Here is a 12,172-nt window from a genome sequence, read left to right as displayed (position 1 = left end):
GGCCATACTAACATCTCCCATCAACAAGAGATAGCGTATACCAGCACCAGTGAATTGAATCGCCCTAGTTTAAACCTGAAAAATATGCATGTCCTCTATGCACTGCGAGTCAATTTTTTAAAGTGCTACCTAGATTACCTTCTCCCCTTTTTTAATATTACACATGATCCAGAGTAGGCTGCATGCGGACTGCTGCAGTCATGACACTTTGTGAATGCATTCGCAAAGTTTTCCAATTTATATTGATGTTATCAGCACTTTGCACATTTGAGTTTCCCATGACAGGAATGTGAGTTATGCCCATATCGCTGACTTTCGAAACATATTGAGTTCAGAATGAATAGCCTGACTGGACAGCTGAGGAAAGCTAAGCTGACTCTCATGCAAACACATTCGGTTAAGGTGAGGACTAGATCGTTGTGTTTATCTTCATTGCTTGCCTTTTTTGTTATGCACTCAACCGCAGCGACCACTTGGTCAAGCAGTGCATCTAGAATGACTGTCTTTCTCATTTAACAAATCTCTTTTAAGTAGGTTATAGAAAACAAAAACAAGAGTGTGAGGACCATACTAAGATTGCATGTGCCATTATCCATGTCATTTCTTCCCTTCCAAATAAGCGAAAATAAGTCATTGTTTCTTCTATATTATCTGGGGGAAGAAACGATACTGAAAGGGTTAAGGATGCATAAAAATTAAAGAGCCTTCAATCCATGAGAATAATGTTTTATTATGAAGCAATTTTCAAGGTTCTCAAGGGTCTGCACGGATCTTTACGAGTAAAAAAATTTCATACTAGTGCATTTAGTATCACTGAAACCACTTGAATCATAGTAGGAATAAAAAAGCACATAATTGCATTTCACAGCAATAGTAAATATCCACTCAAATTCTCTTTAAGTGTTCAGCACAACAAATGCAAAGGAATTGAAACATTACATGGTATTAGTGCAAGTATTGAAATATCAATAATTAACAAAACCCAATCCCAAATTTTATTTAGTGCACTAAAACGAACTCGCACAACCGACTTAGTAAAGATCAGTTAAACGCTTCAATACAGAAAGAAGTGCTTGTCTGCAACAAAGAGCTTAAATATCATAATAACAAAAAGTAAAGACTTGCAATGTTTCATCCTAGTATAGAACTACAGGCCTACACATATGCTGAGCTTCCATGAAAAAACTAAGGAAAACATGAAAAGCAAGAAGGAACAATGAGGAGTGCACACAACTCAGCGCTGCTGCACCGCACGTGTCAGGTGCACTTGTGGTGGCTTTTATGTCCGAAGGTTTCACGGTAGAAATAGCACTGAAACGGCCTCTCGCTTATGTGGTTTGTGCATGTCAGTTCAGTGCGAACTTCTGCAAGTAACTCCGAGGACATGAAGAGCCCTGAAATGGCGTATCCCTGGTGGACACACAGGTGGTCCTTCACTATAGACTTTGTGTGGACGAGCGGGTGTCGGTACAGTGCAGACTTCTTCAACAAGTTCTCAGGACATGAAGGACCCTGAAACAGCCTCTCACATTAGTGGCAGTGAAGTTCAGTGCGAATTTCCATGAGTACATCCGAGTACATGAAGAGCACTGATATGGCCTCTCGCTGAGTGGATGCACACGTGGTCCTTCAGTAAGGACATTTGAGGATTGCCGAGGGCATGCAGGGCACTGAAATGCCCGCCCGCCTGTGTGGCTGTTGGTTTAATATAGACTTCCACAAGAAGTTCTCAAGACATGAACGGCTCTGAAACTGCCTCTCACATTAGTGGAAGTACAGGTGAACCTTCCATGTCGACTTTTGTGAGAAGCTTTGGGGGCCTAAAGGGCACTGAAATGGCTTGTCCTGTGTGGGTGCGCAGGTGTTGGTTCAGAGCATTCTTCTGTAAGAAGTTCAGAGGGCATGCAAGGCACTGATATGGCCTCTCACCTGTGTGATTGCACAGGTGTTTGTTCAGAGTACTCTTTTGTGAGAAGCTCTGAGGGCATGAAGGGCATTGAAATGGCTTCTCTCCTGTGAGTGTGCAGGTGCCGGTTCAGACAATTTTTCTGTACGAAGCTCTGAGGGCACGATGGGCATTGAAATGGCTGCTCTCCTGTGTGGGTGCGCAGGTGTCGGTCCAGAGCATTCTTCCGTGAGAAGCTCAGAGGGCATGCAAGGCACTGATATGGCCTCTCACCTGTGTGTGTACAAGTGCTGGTTCAGATGACTTTCGTGAGAAGCTCTGAGGGCACGATGGGCATTGAAATGGCTTCTTACCTGTGTGGGTGTGCAGGTGCTGGTTCAGATGACTCTTTTGTGAGAAGCTCTGAGGGCACGATGGGCATTGAAATGGCTTCTCACCTGTGTGGGAGCGCAGGTGCTGGTTCAGAGTACTCTTTCGTGAGAATCTCTGAGGGCAACAAGGGCATTGAAATGGCTTCTCACCTGTGTGGGTGCACAGGTGCTGGTTCAGATGACTCTTTCGTATGAACCTTTGAGGCAGCGTTGCCAGATTGGAAAGTCGGCACGACACCAGAAACTCGCTAAAATTTCCCCAGATTTCACCAGAAAATAAAATTGCTTTTAAATGCACAAAAATGACCAAGAATTAACATTCGTCAAGCACTCATCTTATTATCTATATAAAATCACGATGAGAAGCCTTTAATTATCCCTTGGAGCATCGTAGACGCCTGAACGAAACCTGCGTAGCATATCGTCTGTGATAGTGAACTTCACGCAACACCCCTTTCTGGAGGCCAACGTTGTGCGAATTCGTGCAATGGAATCCAAAGTTTTCAGCGACATCTTGTTCCTGTACTTCGTCTTATCACACGTGACCTGACTGAAGACTCGCTCCACCACTGCATTCGACACTGGGCAAGAAAGACATGCCAGTGCATACAATGCAAAAATCCTGGTAGGGTTTTTTTCCCCATGGCATTTTTAAACTTGAAAATTCTAGCCCAGAATGTTGCAGAATCCTCAGGAAGTTTCCCGTCAAAGACGGCCTGCGCAACAGGTTTTTTGTGACAGCGAAACGAGCGGAGCGTCAGCACGTCTGTCGGCTGGCCACTTGACGCATTGCCTGTGGCCCGGCGTTGCTCTTCCCGTGCTTCCCACGGTAAATTCATTCCTCCACTAGAACAGCCGGTGCCGTCTATTGAAACGACTTATAACTATACGTGCGTTGAAACCTAGCGCTAGCCCCATCACACGCTAGCACAAACCTTAGCTACAGTAAGCTTTATATAGTTCACTGTACCCTAGCAGTAGCACAGCAACACAGGGATTTCATGAGGAATAAACACAAATTTAGGCCTTAGAATCGTGGCGGCCGCAGGCGCTACCTAGTGTTAAATGTTTGGATGAGCAGCGCGGGTAGACGGTAATTTCGGTAGAGTGGTTTTCCCCAGATATCCCCAGATTTTGTCTGGTGTAGTAGTTTGTTGGCCTGGCCACCAGGAGCTCTACATTTTCACCAGATTTCCGAAATCTGGTGGCCAATTTCACCAGATGGCAACGCTGCTTTGAGGGCACGCAGGGCACTGAAATGGCCTCTCACCTGTGTGGGTGCACAGGTGCTGGTTCCCATTACTCTTTTGTGAAAATATCTGAGGGCACAAAGGGCACTGAAATGGCCTCTTGCCTGTGTGGGTGCGCTGGTGTTGGTTCAGAATACACTTTCGTGAGAAGCTCTGAGGTCACGAAGGGCACTGAAATGGCTTCTCGCCTGTATGGGTGCATAGGTGTTGGTTCAGAGTACTCTTTCGCGAGACGCTCCGAGGGCACAAATGGAATTGAAACACAAGTTGGCCTGCATGGATCCTGGTGAGCACTTCAGATCAGTTTATCCCTCCCGACACAGGAGTTACAGCGGTAGCAGTATCCTTCATGAAACTGCACCGCCTACATTTGCTGGACAGCTGGAATGCTGCACCAAGAAAACAAGACAGGTTGCCCGAGTAATGCTTTTCACTTAAAAATAAAAATGTAATTATAAAATGCCGGAGAAATGAAATTACATAGACAGTGGTGGTAAAGATCAGCCTTTCCTTCATTCAATGTCTTCGTAGTGATTTCAGATCAAATCAGAGCACAGCAGGTCAACCATTTGATTTGTAAAATATAAATATATTTTTTATTGTTCAATGGCCAAGTTTATGAAATTTGCACAAATTTTTGCTTAAAACACTTTTAACTGTAAGATATAGTGAGAAGACTAGGAGCATGGTATTAGTGCAAGCTGCCATTGCAGTCAAGTGCAACAGCCCAAACATCCAGTCATACCATCATGGGCCTGATGACCAAATTACGAATAGCAGCACTTTATCTCCAACTAGGTTTCACGGTATTGTCTGTTGTGGTAGAGTTACATTTCTGAAATTTATTTATAAATGCTGCCGACTCACTTGAGTCTAAGGAGGAATGAATATACAGAAAATGTAATCAAGGGACAAAAACACAAACATTGGAAAACAATATTATAGCCAAACAATACAAATCACAAATATGACAACATATCTACTTTCAACAATGCTCTTAGGCTATTCATTCCATTCTTTGTCTTAGAAAAAAATTACTATCTATAAGCATTATTCACAGCACATAGGCCCTGTATCATTCTACTGTGGTACTGACGAATGCTGGCAGAAGCAGGACAAAGGTAAAATTATTTCATAATGCTGGACTCTGTTGTACACTAAATGCAAGAGTTGTAGCCTGTTTAGCGCGCCTTCCCTGTAGCTATTCAAGATGGAGAGCACTCAGCATCTGCGACACACAATCGTTTTTCTGCAGAAATCGCAGATGAACCTAACTTCTATTAGCTGTAATAATTCTAATTTAAGAATATTTTATTGGCATATGGATTCCGCAGAGCTTATGCATATTCATAGCTAGGTCTGACAGCACAGCAAACGCCCCTATACATTTACCTGTATAGGGGCTCCTTTGAAATTGTGACACAGGTGCATAAATTTCTGAGTGCTCATGCAAATGTTTTCAATACGCTCGTCCCACCTCATGCATTCTGTTAGAATTACCTCGAGGTACTAATAGGCAGAAAGATTGTTAGGTGTTGCCAATAAAATAGGGAACGTGTAAAGGTGTCTCCTTGCTGCCTTTCTTCACAACACAGCTCTAATTAATGTGCAAGCTCATTTCCTACCCTTCACACCAGTGGCAAACCTTATCAAGGTTATTGCTCAGCGTAGTTTCATAAGCTTGTGATTTAACTACTGTGTACAATGCATCCAACCATATTTGCTGTCATTGACTATTGGGAACAGAAAAGGTCGCAAGGATGACCCCTATCCTATGCTACACCTGACGTGAAATGAAATGCCTCAAATACGATTGCCGACTTTGACTTACTGAACACGGTTTTCAATATAGGCTGATAAAATGCAGATTTGGTGTTTATTCGACTGTGTAAAGCTTACATGGAGCTTTATGTTCAGGCACTTAATCAAAGGCGTTGGCAAAATCTAAAAAATACTGCTTCTGTTTGTTCCCTGTTATTAACTGCTAAGTCGTTATATGAAACAATAAACTGAGTGACAGTAAAAGCCTTCCATTAAATCATGCTGCACTCCAAACAGCATGTTGTCTTCATCTAGGTATTGTTTAGAGTGCCAACAGATCACATGCTGTAACCTATTGCAGCAAATTTGGGTCAGTGAGACAGGACGATGATATTGCAGGTTTAGGGGATGCACCCACAGTGTTGGAAGCAGGTGTATTTGGTAATGAATGGGTGGACACACAATTTGCTGTATGGTCAACAATAGTATATACTTTGCAAATACTACTTGAGCGGCAGTTTCACGGAGGATATCTTGTTCAAGACCAAGAGCCAAGCCAATAAATGTTCCACAGTGGCCTGCAGCAGCGTTCATTCGATGATACGGCACACATATCTCCCAATGGCACCGACTGTTCTTATGATGAGTCACTTATTGCTTGGGAAACCTATCTGTTCACTACAACTTTGAATTGAAACCATGAAGCAGTTCTTTAGTGCACCAGTTGGAGTGCTAGAGTATAGTCGAGGCAGTGGAGCACAGATTATGCTGTGTTGACGAGAAAACGTAAAGTACCTTGTGCAGTGATGGAACAGCCATTTGACCTTCTGGCACAGATCTTAGCACCACCAAGAAGCTGATTGTGCACAGCAACTAGCAGTTCTGGCACAGTGTCGGACTTACGTCAACCTTTCATTTAGATTATCCAAGGCAAATTCGGCACAAAACCATGTAGTGTATTTTTAGCTGAAATAGGCAATTAATATAGCTGACACCTGTTTATGCGCATAAATAAGGCATTCGGGATAAAAAGAACCCAAATAATGGTGAACCCTTTGTATACATCACGGTATAAGTCTGTTTATTGATGGTATTGCTCAGAGCCCTTATAATTGGAAAGTTTCGTCGACAGCAGGTACTGACAATATTAACTCTAAATTACTAAATAATATTGTCTATGAGCAGGTTTTTATTCCATATTTTTAGTTAATCTTTAATGACTGGTCAAATTCCACAAGATTGGAAACCGCCAGTCATACCAATCTTCAAAGACGTCAACAAAAACATGGCTGAAAACTTGGCGTGTATATGCTGTAAAATGATGGAACATTATGTCACGGTGCCACGGGACGGACAAAGACAACGATCACCTACAAGACGTAAGAGAAGACATAGTGGGGCTAACCTAACGTTCGGTCATACTGGTTTTACCGGCCACATCTTCTGCAGAGTAATATCGGTCCCATTTAACCTTACATCTCTGCCTGTTTCATTTTTGGTGGAGGTGCTGGGTATTGCAAAAGATGGAACTCTGCAGCAGGCTAGTCCTCGGCCGTCCTACCATACTGACAGACGACCTAGTCTTGCAAGCATCGCTGTCGGGTCCCATCGGTTGTGTCCAGCAACGCGTTCGTATATGCCAAGCCATTCTTCGATGTTGACTTTGTCAGTGCCGTTACTAAAGAAGGTGCCGGGGTAAAGCGGATGGGTCAAGGCTGACGGTTGCGGTGTCGCGGATGCTGACGGCCTGGGTGCGCCGGGTGCTGACGCCAAGCACGCAAAAAGTTCTGGGAATTTGAGAGCATGGGAATTTTGACAGAAGAGGTCAGTTTAGAAAAACTCAATGCTTTTATCAGTCCTTGAACTGTTTCAAAGCAAAGGTGGATTTGATGGTGATCGCTATGAGGTAGCCTTCTCATGGAAAGAAGATTGTGAGTAGCTAGACAGCAATAAAAGAGAAGCTTTAAAGCGAGTTTAATAGGGATTTCGCTGCGGAATATGGCTCAACCATTAAAATTTATATGAGGACATGCCTTGCTGAATGTACACCGGAAAGAAGTGGTGCGCCATCTTGTATTCATTACATTCCACATCAGACTGTTGTACGTAGTGATTCAACAACTACAAACGTATGGACGATCTTCGAAGAGTCAGCATATAGACCTCACTTGTGTCGCGGAACAAATACTTAGAAAAGGGACCTAATCTTCCGACTGACTTTGTTGCTCCTCTCATACGTTTTTGGATTACTCAAAGGGCTTTGACTGCCAATATTTAAAAATTATCTTGGCAGATTGAACCGTAGCTTGACATCTTTGAAAGTGATAGCTTGTTGTGCATTACAAGAGACGACTGCAAATTTCAGTGATGAAAGTATTCCTCAACCACCAAAATAGACCTTACACAGCAAGCGGTACACTTATACAGCATAAAGACTTTCTCAATCATAAGACACAAAGTGCTTAACCTTGACTTCGCAGAAACGTGCCAAAGCATAACAGTACAATGAGAGACGTGCAGCAAATTTCTTGTTGCCCCAAGAATGGCTTATACCTACTACGGGATATTGGCCAGCAAGTACGCAGCTTTACAAGTGTTATTAGGACTGTTAAAAAAACTTACCTTATTAGAGCGTACTTTCAGGAACGACTGCATCCCGTAACTTCTTCCTTCATCGCCACAAGGAAGATATGTGTACTGATGTTTTATAAAGTGTTGCTATATGCCACGCAAATGCTCACTTGCATGAGTTTATTTCCCCATTTTCAAGCATGCGTCCATGGTTTATTGGGTAGAGCATCGAGCTTATGTTGCTAGGGGCACAGTTTTAACCTAACCAACGAACGTTTTTGTTTATTTAATTTCTAGTGATAAGTAAGCTATTGTAAGTAGTGATGCCAGTAAGCTATCGCAGGAGATGAAAGATCTGATCAAGAAACGCCAATGTATGAAAGCCTCTAACCCTACAGCTAGAATAAAACTGGCAGAACTTTCCAAGTAAATCAACAAGCGTAAGACAGCTGACATAAGGAAGTATAATATGGATAGAATTGAACATGCTCTCAGGAACGGAAGAAACCTAAAAGCAGTGAAGAAGAAACTCGGAATAGGCAAGAATCAGATGTATGCGTTAAGAGACAAAGCCAGCAATATCATTACTAATATGGATGAGATAGTTCCAAGTGGTTGAGGAGTTCTAGAGATTTATACAGTACCAGTGGCACCCACGACGATAATGGAAGAGACAATAGTCTAAAGGAATGTGACATCCCACAAGTAACGCCGGAAGAAATAAAGAAAGCCTTGCGAGCTATGCAAAGGGGGAAGGCAGCTGGGGAGGATCAGGTAACAGCAGATTTGTTGAAGGATTGTGGGCAGATTGTTCTAGAAAAACTGGCCACCCTGTATAAGCAATGCCTCATGACCTCGAGCTTACTGGAATCTTGGAAGAACGCTAACCTAATCCTAATCGATAAGAAAGGGGACGCAAAAGACTTGACAAATTATAGACTGATCAGCTTACTGTCCGTTGCCTACAAAGTATTTACTTAGATAATCACAAATAGAATCAGGAACACCTTACACTTCTGTCAACCAAAGGACCAGGCAGGATTTCGTAAAGGCTAATCAACAATAGACCATATTCACACTATCAATAAGATGATAGAGAAATGTGCTGAATATAACCAACCCTTATATATAGCTTTCATTGATTACGAGAAAGCATTTGATTCAGTCGAAACCTCAGCAGTCATGGGGGCATTACGGAATCAGGGTGTAGACGAGCCGTATGTAAAAATACTGAAAGATATCTATAGCGGCTCCACAGCCACCGTAGTCCTCCATAAAGAAAGCAACAAAATCCCAATAAAGAAAGGTGTCAGGCAGGGAGATACGATCTCTCCAATGTTACTCAAAGCGTGTTTACAGGAGGTATTCAGGGACCTGGATTGGGAAGAATTGGGGATAAGAGTTAATGGAGAATACCATAGTAACTTGCGATTCGCTGATAATATTGCCTTGCTTAGTAACTCTGGGGACCAATTGCAATGCATGCTCACTGACCTGGAGAGGCAAATCAGAAGGGTGGGTCTAAAAATTAATCTGCAGGAAACTAAAGTAATATTTAACAGTCTCGGAAGAGAACAGCAGTTTACGATAGGTAGCGAGGCACTGGAAGTGGTAAGGGAATACATCTACTTAGGGCAGGTAGTGACCGCTGATCCGGATCATGAGACTGAAATAATCAGAATAACAGGGTTCATGCTGGTGCATATGACAAAAATTCAAGGGCTTTTAAGGACTTTCAAGGTCCTGTGTGTGGATTTTCAAGGACCACACGCAGGGCCATAATTATACACGCGTGTATAATTATGGAATGTGTACTGTGTCCCGTGACAATTGCCCCTTCCCACACTTGTTAAGCTTCACCGCAATACCTCACGTACGCTTCACCGCGTAACATTGCTGTGCTGAGGCGCAGCTGCCTTTCGGGAACCAGCATTATGCAACGCGCCACGCTTTCTAAGCTTCGAAGCCATACGCGAGGATTACAGATGCGATTGTTGGTGCGATTACTGACAGCAGCGAATTCTTTCAATGAAAAACACGGCACCGAACGGCAAGAACCTTAATAGCGAACGTCGAAGCAGCAAAGCCTAGTGTTGCCGCGGTGGTAGCTACTGCTGCCAGCGGATCGGCGTGCGAGAGCGCTGGATAATTCGAGGCGGCGAGATAATCAAAACGGCGGTGATGGCTTTGATTAATGCCATTTGGGACCTGCAGTCACGGCAAAAGCTCCGGAAAATCGGAGAGCGAAGGGTTCTTGCGTCTGAAATTACAGACATTCTTATACATCGACACTATGGGACGCGTGGTGGAGCCTCAAAGCCGTCCGCGCTATCGGGCATTTCACAAAAATCGGGCGTCCAGAAAATCGATTGTTGACTGTACACAGGCAACTCCTCCAGCCAACGACACGGCGTCAAAGACAATTCGTAACGAGTCGTCTCTTTTATTCGAGCCAGCAGTAGATCGCGACTTTCGTTCCCTTTCAATAAAATGACAGCCAATTTTCCCTGATTGAAGCACAAATTCCCTGAGTTTTACCAGACAATTCAATATGCCTGAGAATTCCAGTTTTTTTTAACAAAATCGCAGCTGGAATTCAGGAGGGTTGAAATTTTCTCGAATACAATCACTGGAAGTTTATTAAAAATAAATATTTAGGAAATTCAAGGATTTTGAAGGATCGCCGAAAATTCCAGGACTTTCAAGGCCTTGAAAACGATCTTTTCAAAGTCAAGGGTTTTCAAGGGTTTCAAGGACCCGCACGAACCCTGGAATAAGAATGGGCTGGGGTGCGTTTGGCAGGCATTCTCAGATCATGAACAGCTGGTTGCCATTATTCCTCAAGAGAAAAGTTTATAACAGCTGTGTCTTACCAGTACTCACGTACGGGGCAGAAACCTGGAGGCTTACGAAAAGGGTTCTACTTAAATTGAGGACGACGCAACGAGCTATGGAAAGAAGAATGATAGGTGTAACGTTAAGGGATAAGAAAAGAGCAGATTGGGTGAGGGAACAAACGCGAGTTAATGACATCTTAGTTGAAATCAAGAAAGAGAAATGGGCATGGGCAGGACATGTAATGAGGAGGGAAGATAACCTATGGTCAGTAAGGGTTACTGACTGGATTCCAAGGGAAAGGAAGCGTAGCAGGGGGCGGCAGAAAGTTAGGTGGGCGGATGAGATTACGAAGTTTGCAGGGACAACATGGCCACAATTAGTACATGACCGGGGTAGTTGGAGAAGTATAGGAGAAGCCTTTGCCCTGCAGTGGGCGTAACCAGGCTGATAATGATGATGATGACGAGACACCCAGTGAGCCAAAGTGACCATAAATGGCCAGAAACTGATAAACTGCAAAGTGGGAGGAAGAAGCAAAGAAAGCTATCACTTTAAAAGCTTTGCTACAGATGAATATCAAGAAAGAAGAAAGAGATACTGTGTAGTGAGTTGAGAATAATCAGACAGCTCTTTGGGACTGCAAAAAGCCTATTCGTGCTAAATGTCATTCTGCGGCAACACATGATATCAGTGTAAGGCCTACTATAAGCGATAGCCAGGCAATTAGCTCAATCTTTCCATGTACTTGGCCACCGCATTAGACCTGCAACAGAGGAAGAAACACGACAACTCTGTAGAGAAGTTAATGCCCCGATTGAGGCGATGGGTATGCGGCTGAGGAAATGGCCATCGCAGTCTCACCATGAGTTAATTGCTGCAGCCAATGTAACCGCCATTCCAGCTCGAAATAATATGAGACCCTGTTACACAAGTTTTGTCCATTGCCTAAAGATCTGCACTTAGGTTTCTCCACGCAGACCTTCCATGCAAACCATGCAAGAGGTCTGTTTTGTAGACGGTATCAAGAATTCTTGTTATTTGACCCCCTTGGAATGACTGTACATTTCAGTATTTAAGCGAAGCTACTGTTTTAAGAGCTGTGACAATGAAAGATTGGTTGAGACAGCGAGCCGCGAGAAGTGAAGAAAGTGGGGAAACTGGTGCTCAGAGCTGCATCCTATTCATGCCCAGGCTGTCCCTTGTTGGGTGAATGCTGAGCCGGAAAGCAGATCGTTCAAATGCACATGCTTTGTTATACCAACTAGAAAGCTTATGGAGCCTGCACATTTTTTCAGGTATTTTGAACATGAGCGCATGTCCACGGCTTGTGTAATGGCCAAATCAAGAGTACCAAATATAAAGAAAATCCTGCCACCGAGACTGCAACTTTCTTGCTAGGAGCCAGGTTGGTGAAGTTCGTGATTAGCTCCCTCAAGGCACAAAATAGGTCTAACCTTTTTGAACCAATTCTACAG

The sequence above is a fragment of the Dermacentor andersoni genome, chromosome 1 (assembly GCF_023375885.2).
Source record: "Dermacentor andersoni chromosome 1, qqDerAnde1_hic_scaffold, whole genome shotgun sequence".
Classification (NCBI taxonomy): domain Eukaryota; kingdom Metazoa; phylum Arthropoda; class Arachnida; order Ixodida; family Ixodidae; genus Dermacentor; species Dermacentor andersoni.
Note: the sequence above shows the minus strand (reverse complement) of the source record.